We start from the raw sequence: 12,356 nt of genomic DNA on the forward strand, positions 1-12,356 counted from the left end.
ATTGGCTGGCCGAAGCTTCCGCTTCAAGAGAATTCCTCAGGGGTACACTGAGAGTCCGAGCATATATAGTCAGGCTCTGAAGGCACAATTGGATGAACTGGAGCTTCCACCTGGCAACGTCATGTTGCAGTATGTGGATGATATCCTGATAGCATCGGACGACGAGCAGGGTTGTCAGGATGCTACTGTGAAATTACTGCACCATTTGGCTAAAAGAGGGCATAAAGTGTCCCTTCCGAAATTTCAATACTGTCGAACGGAGGTCACCTACCTCGGTCACCTCCTTTCGAAAGTGGGGAGGAGATTGACGCCAGAGCGCATAAAAGCGATCACTAACATGCAGGTACCTAACACGCAGCGAGAGGTGCGCGCGTTCTTGGGCATAACATCGTATTGTCGCCAGTGGATACCTAACTATGCGTTACTAACAAAACCCCTATTGTATCTGACTACCAAGGAAGTGCACGAGCCCCTACCCTGGACCCCCGCATGTCAAGAAGCGTTTGAGTCACTAAAAATAGCTTCATGTTCTGCGCCGGTTCTTGGGACACCTGATTACCAGAAGCCTTTTGTCCTTTATGTACATGAGGCGGAAGGTTGCGCGCTGTCTGTCTTAACTCAGTGTTTTGGGGGGAAGCAGAGACCTTGTGCTTACTTCTCTGCCATGCTCGATAATGTGGCAAGAGCGCTGCCGAGCTGTCTGAGAGCCACGGCGGCTGCTGCGGTTTCTATAAGACAGTCGGCAGGGCTCGTACTGGGATCAGACCTCACAGTAATGGTACTGCATGCTGTGGACATTTTGCTGAACAGGACACAGACGCAGCACTTAACTAGTGCTCGTCTTACGGGTTATGAGATGACTCTTTTTGCACCCCATGTTACGATCAAAAGGTGTGCTACACTGAATCCTGCCACCTTGTTACCTATCCCCACAGATACAGATACCAAAGACGATGACATACATGATTGTTTGTTCAGGACTGAAGAGGAGACAAAGGGGAGGGTGGATCTGACAGACAGGCCCTTGGACGAACCAGACGGGGAGTTGTATGTGGATGGGTCCTGTTTTAAATTACCAGACGGTACATCGACAGCAGCATATGCAATAACAACATTACAGACGGTGGTGGAGACTTCTAGGATACCTTACAATTCTGCCCAGGCTGCGGAAATTATTGCCTTACTGAGAGCATGTGAATTGAGTGAGGGGCTAGACGTGAACATTTATACCGACAGCCAATACGCCTTTGGCGTGGCTCATAATTATGGGCGACTTTGGGCAGAACGGGGATTTCTGACTTCTCACGGACAACGCATACAACATGGTCCACTGATATTACGACTGCTAACGGCACTGACACTACCCAAACGATTGGCTGTGATAAAATGTAGCGCACACAAGACAATAGTGGATGACGTAGGACGAGGCAATGCCTTCGCTGATGAGACAGCAAAGGAAACTGCTAGAGAAAAACTACCACAGATGTTTGTGGCAGGACCAGCTAGATGGGTTCCAGATGTTCATATGTTCGCAGACACTGTACAGAGTGTCAAGAACATACAGGGCAAAGCGACAGAAGAAGAATTAAGAACATGGAAGGATGGGCAGGGACGATTGGATGCGGATGAATGTTGGACAGATGTGACAGATAAGAGACGATGGTTGCTCCCGAATGCGTATGTTCTCCCAGTAGTGACGATGGCGCACGGGCCTGCCCATGTTAGTGCAAAGGGAATATGTAAACTGTTAGACCCAGTGTGGAGCAATAAGAATATCTCTAAATTGGCCACTCACTTGGTTCGTCAGTGCATGGTGTGTTTGAGACACAATCCTGGAAAGGGTACTCCTGTCCCAACTGGAAATTTTGCACCCCCTTCTTTCCCTTTCGAGGTGATCCAGATGGATTACATCGAGATGGAAAGGGTCAATAACTTGAAGTACGTCCTTGTAGTCGTATGTGCCTTTAGTAGGTGGGTGGAGGCGTACGCTACGAAACATTGCACAGCCATTTCTACCGCAAAAATGTTGATAAAGGAGTATTTCTCCCGTTTCGGATTACCTAGGGTGATCTGGAGTGATAATGGTACGTCCTTCAATGCAGAATTAGTGAAGCAAATATGTAAAGGTTTGCAAATTTCCCAGAAATTCCATTCAGCCTTACATCCCCAGGCAGCAGGACTTGTGGAGCGGTTTAACGGCACGCTCAAGTTAAAGATGGCCAAAATATTTGAGAGTACAGGTCTCCGTTGGCCAGACGCACTTCCCTTAGCTTTGCTTTCAACGAGAGTCACTGTGAATGCGAAAATGGGCGTCTCCCCCCATGAAGTGGTATTCGGCCGTCCGGCCAATATCTGGGGAGTGCCCAGGCCTAAATGTTTTACTGAAGTGCCATACCCTTTGTTGACAGATTATCTGTATGCTTTGACTAAAGATCTTCGTTCTATTCATCAGCAGGTAGCAGACACTCTGAAGCCGTTGCCGGAGGGGCCTGGACACTCCATCCACCCAGGGGACTGGGTGGTCGTAAGAAGATACCAGCGGAAGTCTTGTCTGGAGCCAAGGTGGTCGGAGCCGCGCCAGGTGCTCCTCACCACCCGCACTGCACTTCGGATCGACGGACGGAAGGCGTGGACACATGCCTCACATGTGAAGAGGGTCCCGCTCCCGTTGCCCTATGACAAATGGGTACAGGATGGCATTGCTGATGAGGAGAATGAGTCTATCCCGAGGTATGTTCCTTTCTCGGATGCTTCACTGATTGGAGAAGAGCGAAGCGGAATAGAGAATTCAGTGAGCTCTACTACTCCTGTTGCCACTAGTGAAGAGACACCAGAGAGCTCAGCATCTGCCGCAGATTCACCTGTTTTGTTCACTGATCCCGAAGTGCCAGGGAGCACTCGTTATAATTTGAGGCCCCGAAGAAAATAAGTAACAGTGCTGAAATATGATGGACTAAACACTGGAAGAAGGGCTTAGTGGACATTCTGAATAAGAAGATTTAGTGGTAGGGATGGACTTGTAAGAGCCCTGGTGTTTAGCCGAAGATTGGGTGCTATGAGACTATAGAGTGGTGTGGGGCCCGAATTAAGTGCTTCCCTTGTTTCAAATTGTTGAACAGCGACGTTGGAATTAGGTATGGACGGTAAAAGCCTGCCTGTGAGGCTTTGAAGGACACAGGGAGAAGATCCCTTTTTAAGGGTTGAAGAACCCCTCTGGCCGGTTGAGGATTGTCTGGGACTATTTTTTTACTAGAAGTGTTTTTTTTTTCATTTTTGATTTTTGATATATTTTGAACGAATATTAAGAATGTATCCCTTTGGGCGGCCCATTCCTGATGAGGAGCAGCCTTTTGCGGCTCCTCCAAGACCTGTGCCTGATTCCCCCTGGTTGGCCCTTCCCCGAAAAGGAAAGATTGTGGTCATAATTATTGTTTTGATTGCCTTTTTAGTGACTCTTAGAATATTATTTTTCCTGGATAAAGCTTACCCCGTTCATGTGTTTGCACCCACACCCACTGCCGTTCCTGAACATAATATGATTACTGTTGATTATGGTGAAAGAATGTTACGAAAAAGTTATAAGGACAATGTTTTTATTAAGACTTTGGACCATGCACACGCCACTACCAACTTGACAGATTGTTGGGTTTGTGGGCTTTTACCTTCTGCTGCCTATAAGAAAGACAGATTCCTTGCTCTCCCTTTGACGCCGGTGAATAGTTGTGTGGGGTGGTATACTCTTATAGGTCTTGTTAAATATTTCCAGCAGCCAGATTCCCTGACTCCTCGACTACAGAACAGGGGGTGGACAATGACAATGCGAGTACGCCCTCTGCCCCCATCTTCCCTTGGACGAATATATACTGATGGACGTTTTGACCAGACTTTTATAGAGACGTGTGAGAAAAGGCTGGGTCGATTCCTGACACCAAATGATACTGACAGACTTAGGGATAGTTTCCTGAAATTGATTGCCACTCTGTCCTACAGACACCCCCCGAAGAGTAACGACAGTTCCAAGTCTCTGATACCCCTGGCTGTGGTGGGTCCTTCTCCATTTTTCTGTATAGAGGGAAGGGGTCCCATCAAGGTTGGTAATAGCTCTTGTAATGTGACTGCTTCAATACGCTTGCCTCTTAGCCCCTCTTTGATTGCCCCACCCAGTATCTATTTTGTCTGTGGTGATAATGGATACTTATGGTTGCCCGAGGGTTGGGGTGGGGTGTGCTATCTAGCCTACATGATTCCCCCTGTGTATGTGGCTCCCTCTGATTACCACAAAACTCATCGTCGATTCCCCAGTCCTCAGGAGCAGCCACAAGAGCAGCGCAAAAGGAGGGAACTTCAGGTAGATAACGTTGATCAGACGGACACCTCGTACCAACAATGGACTGATTTTTCTAAGGGTTTGTTACCTTTTTGGGGTCCGATATTTAACAGCAGGGCTATCCGACGACTGTCTAGGGTAATGGAAAAGGTAGTGCTCACCGAAGCTGACATTACGACTAACATATCTGTCGAGATTCAGGCTATGAGATTATTTACGATCCAGAATAGGATGGTGCTTGATGTCATATTGGCTGATAGGGGCGGGGCCTGTCGCGTCATCGGGACGTCTTGCTGTGTGTATATACCTGACTCAGCCCCGACTGTTAACTTGGCAGTACAAAAATTACATAGATTAGCGACTGAACTACATCAGGATAATGGGACATGGTCCCTACAGGGGTGGCTCTGGGGTGCCTTCTCTTCCTGGGGTTGCAGGTAGAGATAAAGGGACATGAGGGTAACTTGGTGGTTATGAGTGGAAATAAAGGGATATGGGGTGAATTTTGGAGGATTCAGGTTTGGATAGAGGGACAGGAAGGTGAGGTTAGAGGTAAGGAAAGGTGAGGGTGACTTTTGGGCTCAGTGATGGGTAGAGGTAAAGGGAGGTAAGAGAGAATGTAGAGCTCAAAGTGGTAAGAGGTAAAGGAAGGCAAGGGTGATTTTAGGGTTTAGGGGTGGATGGAGATAAAGAGAGGTAAGGTGCATTTGAAGATTTAGGTGTGGCTATGTTTGATGATAAATAAAACATTCTCTAAATTATAAGAGGCACCCAAATGGGGCACAGCTGCAAACTTTAATTCAGAAAAACACATACTGTATGGCAGAGGTCTTGAACGAAGGGAGAATGTTTTCTGCTTAATCACCAATAAAAGTGACAGAGAGGGGTATCTTGTATCTCAATCTCTTAGTAAAGTCAACAAACGAAATCTCCCACTGGTCACTTGAAGTGTAAGAAATGAGCTAATATTAGAAATACATTGCAAACACAGTGAAACCAACGCGGCTCCACAAAAACAAAAGAGAATGCAGTAAAAACCTTAAGGGCTTTATTAACAAATTCAATTCAGGTTACAGATTAAATCAATCAACAACATTGCTAGAAAAATGTAGTAAAGGCATACATATTTAAATGTTCTTGCAGTCTGCATTTATATATAATCAAAAACAATATGTGGAGAAAAGTGTGGTATTATCCAGTGCGGCTACTTAGGCTTCACTATGCAATACTCTCCTGATACGCCAAATACGTCCTTTCCATTTTCACACTAATAAATCCCTAGCTCGGTCCTGGTAGTGTGGCATAGAGCAGTCAGGCTTTACCAGAGGAACATGTGTTAAGCATTTCAGAGTACCAACATTGATGATAAGTAATTGAGATGACTAGACAGAAATCGAACAACAACTTATAAAAATACAGCAGATTTTTATATAAATGTAGACACCAAAATGAAGATAATCAGATGAATATAATCAGAGTTATGGATTTTAGAAGCAAAAGTAAATCAGTTCATTTCACTATTGCAAAACTGTAATGTTGTGGTCAGTGGTAAAAACACTAGTGACAAGCGGTCACTTGCAGGTTGAGTCCACTGGAACACATTGGCTGTAGAAATGAGGTGGGAAAGTCTACTATTCTACACACAAAAAAGTGACTCAAGTCAATCTTTCCCTTCAATAACAAAATTGTACTGCTATAGGCCGCTGCAATGCATTTTGAGTCAGGACGAGTCTGGAGGACTCAATCTGGAGTCAGACACTGTTGGTACGGACTCGGAGTTGGAGACCATACTCCTAGTCAGTCAGGTCAGGCGGAGCAGAGACGATTGATGGAATAACTCAGGGCGTGAGGGTGACTACTTCAAAAAATGCCATCAGAAGAATATGGAAGTTTTCAAATTCACTGAAACCAACCGATTTGGATGATGATGATTTTGAAGTGGCCTAAAGGTAAACAACAACACAAACCAGACCTACATGTCTGTGTAGTGGTGGTGGGTGGCGAGTGTGGTGTGACTGACAGTGGAGCATTGATTTTTTACTTCATTTGGAAAATGCTATTTTTCTGTGTTTATGTATGTGTGCTTAGTGCTGTCTGGCTCAATCTAAGAAGCGGAGTTTGGGTGGGGTGGCCTGTTGTTGGAGGTAACTGTCGGAAACAGACATGATTTAGCCATGCTGTCTCTGAAAATCTTCTTGTTGCTCTCCTTATGCAGTTTAACTTTGGTGTTCTCCTTCATATTTTAATATCGTTATTTATTTGTTTGTTTGAAAGGTTTTATATAGCGCTGGCTAGACCCGGAGGTATCAGAGTGCTTTACATGTGTGTAAAACAAGATTAGAGGAGTTGCTAAACAGCACACAATATAAACAATAAATAAAAACAAACATACCATTGAAGTCTAATAAAACAGAGACATAGCAGGAACAGATACACTTACATACATAGTGCCTGGGGGGAAATTAAGGACTGAGCTGTGGGTAAGGTAGACATTTTGAAAGAGGAAAGGCAGGGGGAAGGGCAGAATTGGGAGTGGGGGATGGTCAGCCGGGATGGGTTTTAAGAGGGAGGAGGGAAGGGAGGTGGGAGTAGGATGGGGGAGACAGACTGTGTGAGGGGAGAGGTGAAGGGGAGGAAGTGAAGTAGAGGAGGGTAGGGTCAGAGGAGGTCGAAGATCAGATTAAGGACCCCCAGTATTTGCCGAGGAGATGCAGTTTAAGGTCTTTTTTAAGGCAATGTAGGAGGGGTTGCAACGCAGTTCCTTCGAGAGGGCATTCCAGACGATCGTCGCGTTTCCAGAAAAGTAGCGAGATTGAGTGGCTTTCTTTTTGAAAAAGGGGGGATGAGGAGGAAAGTGATTGTGCTCCTCATTGTTCTGGGGCTGCCTGCTTTTTTTAAAGATTGTTTGTGAGGTACAGCGGGGCATTAGTGATGCATGCTGTCTTGTAAGAGGTTCTACCTTCAGTAGAAAGCCAGTTGAGAGCCTTCAGGGCTGGGGAAATGTGGTCAAAATGTTTATAGCCATGATGAGCTTAGCTGCTAGGTAGAGTACAGATCTGAGTGGGGCTAGGTGGACTTTGGGGGTTCCTGTGAGGATAGCGTTCCCATAGTAAATTTTAATGAGTACCAGGGATTGTACGACCCATTTGAAGTCTTCAGGTGGGATAAAGGGTTTGATTTTCTTGAGGTGATGGAGAGTGAAGAGAGCTCCTTTAGCAGAGTTTTCTATGTGATCATTGAGGGTTAAATCTTTGTCAATGGTAAAGCCGAGAGATTTCACTGAGTTTGACAAAGAGAACGAGCAGTTCACTGCATTGAGGTCAGAGATCCAAGTTTGGATGGGAAGTCTGTTGTTTTTAGGGGAGAAGAGGATCATTTCTGTTTTCTCGGGGGTTGAGTTTGAGGTAGTTGGAGTGGAACCAGTGTTGGATCTTGTTTAAGGTGTGGTTAAGATGAAGTACATCAGCATGAGACCTAATCTTATAGTAGTTGTGTGTCGTCAGCATAGAGGTAGTAGTTGATTCCTGCTTGTTTCAGGATGAGGGTAAGAGGTTCCATTAAGAGGGGTAAAGAGAGAGGGGGAGAAAATAGAGCCTTGGAGGACACCAAGGGACACCGGAGAGGGGTTAGAAAGACAGGTGTTAATTTTGACTTGTTGAGTTCTGTGTTGGAGAAATTATGTGAACCACTTAAGGACCTGAACGTTGAGACCAAGGTGGGACTTGAGTGAGTTGAGAAGGGAGTTGTGGTTGCCTGTATTAAAGGCAGCCGAGAGACCTAGGAGAATGAGAAGGCTGGATTCACTGGTGTCAAGGCAAGAGAAGAGTGGATGTTGTCGATTATATTAAGCATGGCAGTTTCCATGCTGCAGCCTTTTCTGAAACCGGATTGCAAGGGGTCTAGAAGGTTGAAGTTGTTAATGTATTTATCTAGTTGAAGCAGAGCACATTTTCCAGGGCTTTGTAAAGACGAGGTAGGTTAGAGATAGGGCGGAGGTTGTTCAGGTCATTTGGGTCAGAGGTGGGATTTTTAGGGATAGGCGTGATTTGACCGAGTTGAAGTGAGTCCGGGACACAACCTGTGGAGAAGGAAGTGTTGATGATGTTGGTCCAGTATGGGGCAATAATGTGTTTGAGATTCTGGATAAGACTGAAAGGGACAGGTTCTTTGGTGTGGGAGGTCGGGTGTAGTTTGGTTATGATGTTAGAGACTTCAAGTTCAGTCACAGGGTGTAAATTAGACCAAGAAGCAACTTTTTTTGTTTCAGGGTTGGGTTCTGGTGAGGTATTAGCGAGAGGGGGAGTGGAAGAGAACGGAGACAGAGGTAAAGACGGGAGGATTGTTTAGTGTATTGTCAGTGATGAGAAGAGAATTAGGTGGGATCTCCGCTAGATGGAAGGAGTGATAGATTTTGGCAATTTATTTGTAGAAGAATATTTTGTTTTTCCATCTACAGGCCCTTTACCCTGAGCCATACAGGAAAAACAACACACACTTACCTTACCAAACCACATCCGCCAGACACCCAAGACTGACGGGCAGACAGTCCAAGAGAAATGTGGAGATGCACAGTATACCCAGTATACAGCATCATTTATTTTCTCTTCAATCATTACGACTGAGTGTGTTGTTTATTTTTAATCCTACAGATATTTTAATTGCATTTGCTATCTTTCAATGAACGGTACAACATAATATAATGTATGTAATTTGGGTCTCTCTGGGAGCAGACAGATAACTGAATAATTAATATACTGCCCTGTACTAGTCAGTACCACTCATCAACATGCCTGCATTTCCTTTTCCTCCCATAACAGATTAATGATGGTCAGCGCCCAAGCCCAAGATGAGTGTTGTCCATGTGTAGTGTTTGTCTTTGTCAAACCTTTTCCTCAAATCCCCCTTCCCAGCCATTCATCAAACCCTAACCCTCTTCCCCCAGGCTGTGTGATTTATTGAGGTGTGACTTAACAATTTACACCAATAATTGATCACACACTTGGTGGGGTGGATGTGGTGAAAGGAACACTAACTCAGTGCAGGGTGAGGAGGATCCTGTTCTTAAGTTCATGTAGCCAACACTGGCAGTATATATTATATTATCCACCTCAGTTTGCCTTCAATATCAAAAGAAGTGCTAGCAATGCATGCTGCTACTACTACCAGCACCATAATGGCACCTTGGGAAACCATGGAGCCCCTGTTTCATCTAATCAGGTAAGAGAAGTGAACTGTGGTTGATTCATTGTTGAACGACATTGAATCTATACAATGGTAATTCACCCCCACCCCCTCCGAGTCCTTAGGGGTTAACATTAATATATAGTAGCCTGGCAGAGTAGACTGCAGAGACTAAGAGAAGAGAGTAGTAGGACAAGGGAGGGAACTGCATCACTATTTTATTTACACTATCAGCAGATTTTTTTTAAACTGGCTACGGTGAAGGCAGCAGTGTGCAGTTAAACAATAACCCCACCAAATGTTGATAAAATCATTCATAATCATAAAATGTAAAAGTATGAGAAGTTTATTCCCTGAACAAATCAAAACCAAACCCACAACTGGCCCACCCTCCCCCTAACCCCAACCAATGTCTAAGTAGTGTCCAAGAAATGTCGACAAATAAAGTAAAACTCAACAATCCCCCAGCTTGCACCCACCGAAAAACAGATTAAACAAGCATTTGCAATGCAATCGGTCTCGCCTTTTTGATATATATCCCCTCTCAACAGGGCTTAAGAAGAAGCATCCCAGTGAAACCCCCCAGTATATTTCAGTGTGGGTGGCCAATGTCAAAACCCTTGCCTACTACTGTAATCTATGAGATTAACAAAATACCAGTCTCTATCCTGCAACACATTGTAATAACAACCAGCTGTTAAAAGCTTGCTAGCTTTAACATGTTTTTCACAATTAATAAACTAGACCAACTTCGTCATAATGTTTCATAAGAAGCACCAAACCTGTGGCATCTAACATCATGTTTCTGTGCACCAAATAGGCATATAGCTTGTCACAATAACCAAATGAGGCCGATAGTTTTGAGAATAAGCTTTTTCACAAGGCAACCATCAGGCACAAAGTCACAGAATTAGAAAGGTGTACACAATTACCTTTGGCTAAATAAAATAATATCTCTTCTAAAATGGCCTAACAAGGCTTCTCACAGAGTAAAACGTCTGAGCCTTATTTACAAGAAATGATGCAGTTGGGCACTGCTATGGCACAATGCCAGTCCTTTTTCTGCACTAATGTTCCTTCCTCTTTCCCAGTTTCACAGAGCCTAGAGCAGCATGCATTCTGCATGTCCCATTAAAGACGTCTTAATATACAAACATAAAATAGCACTGAAGGGATGGCAGTACAACTATGGTTTTCTGTTGCCACTGGTGCTGGATGGAGTGTCCACAACATCTTTGCGTTTTACACCAATTCCATAATCCCAAATGGATAGGGGCAAAAGATGCTGTGGTGTAGGACCTGTTTCACAATCTCTGTGCCATCAGGCAGAGAATAATCGTTGGTGAGACAGAACGAGAGTGGTATTGTACATAAGGACCAACTTCTCCATGCAGCTGTGGGAAAAAAAGATGGGACGTAGAAATAGTGTCTGGTATGTCGGTATTCAAATCAGACCAGAGACCCTGGGTCTGGAAACATTGCAAAGGGGCACCTTAATTGAACTCCAACATCTCCACTAGAATGGAGTGTTTGTGTCCTAAAATGGCACCCACACAGACTGCCAGGCGCAGCAGGGCAGCCCGACCCTCAGCAGGCACTGCTGGCTTACCCAGCGCAGTTTTGTTGGTCACCCGTGTCTGACTGACAGGCCGGTTGTGCTCAAACCCAATTCCATTACAAGTCATTTGGCACAGCTACCGCTACCCCGAAGTGTTAACAATGCTAATTACAACTACGTGTCAACTGCTTTGGCAGTGGTTATTTTCAGCCGAAAGTCTTATTAGTGTCTACTTTGACCCAACATCTTACTCGAAAATAGCCTCTCCTAAGAACCCTAAACTAAAATCACATAAATGTACTTGTGCAAAAATGGTAACTTTGGTGATTAAAATGCACTTCCGATTCATAATTCATACAGTTAGCCCACATGTATTTCAAATGCGGGCTCACATAATTCACCAGCTCCCTAAAACGAACACACTGACCTCAGTATTTCTTCAGAATAAAATACCCCTGTTGAGTCAAGAGTAAGCAGAGGAGAGTGTGACTGGCAATTCTGTGCATTATGGATTTCCCGTATTGTACAGAAGAAGTGAGTCTGGCCTATTTTTATAACGCTGAATGACGGTGTTGGAGAGAGGAAGCAAAATTTGGCGGGGAACCGTTGAAATTTTGGTAGCCCATAGTCCTAGTAGAAAGGGCTAGGACTTACCAGGGAGTCCAAATGAAGAGTGGGACCTCCCTAAGCCAAGCTCTAGGCCTTTATACAGTGTTAAGGGTAAATAAGGTTTTTGCGAAGGATGGCTGACTGCCTGGCGATGAGAGCCGGTTCCAGCGTATGTACACCATGACACGTCATAAACCACTTTTACGTGGAAGCAGCGGGCTGGAGACGAACGGCTTCATAGCCCTGTGCCAAACATGACGGTCCATTCCCTTCTAATATATCAATGAAAGACTGTCATTGATATATTAAAAGGGAATGGACCGTCATGTTTGGCACAGGGCTACAAAGCCGTTTGTCTGATATCTGACGTACCTGGTAAGGACTGTCATTGACAGTTCTTGCCAGGTACGTCAGCTATTGGATCAGTAATATTTAAATGTTGTTGCCTGCTCGAGTGGCCAAGCGCCCAGACTGCGATGACATGCCCCTCCATATCCTCCACTAACCCCCAAAACGAGCTTCCGTTTAAGTTGTCAAGTGCACACATAAGATTTTTTTGAACAGAATCCCTGGAACGCTTTGAACACATCCCCTTTGAAAATGTACCAAAACTCCAATTTGTACAACGCTGGAGTGCAGTCCTTTGAAGACCTGTGCCCCTGCATATACAGCCACTGAGGT

Source organism: Lissotriton vulgaris, chromosome 5, assembly GCF_964263255.1.
Source record: "Lissotriton vulgaris chromosome 5, aLisVul1.2, whole genome shotgun sequence".
Taxonomy (NCBI): Eukaryota; Metazoa; Chordata; class Amphibia; order Caudata; family Salamandridae; genus Lissotriton; species Lissotriton vulgaris.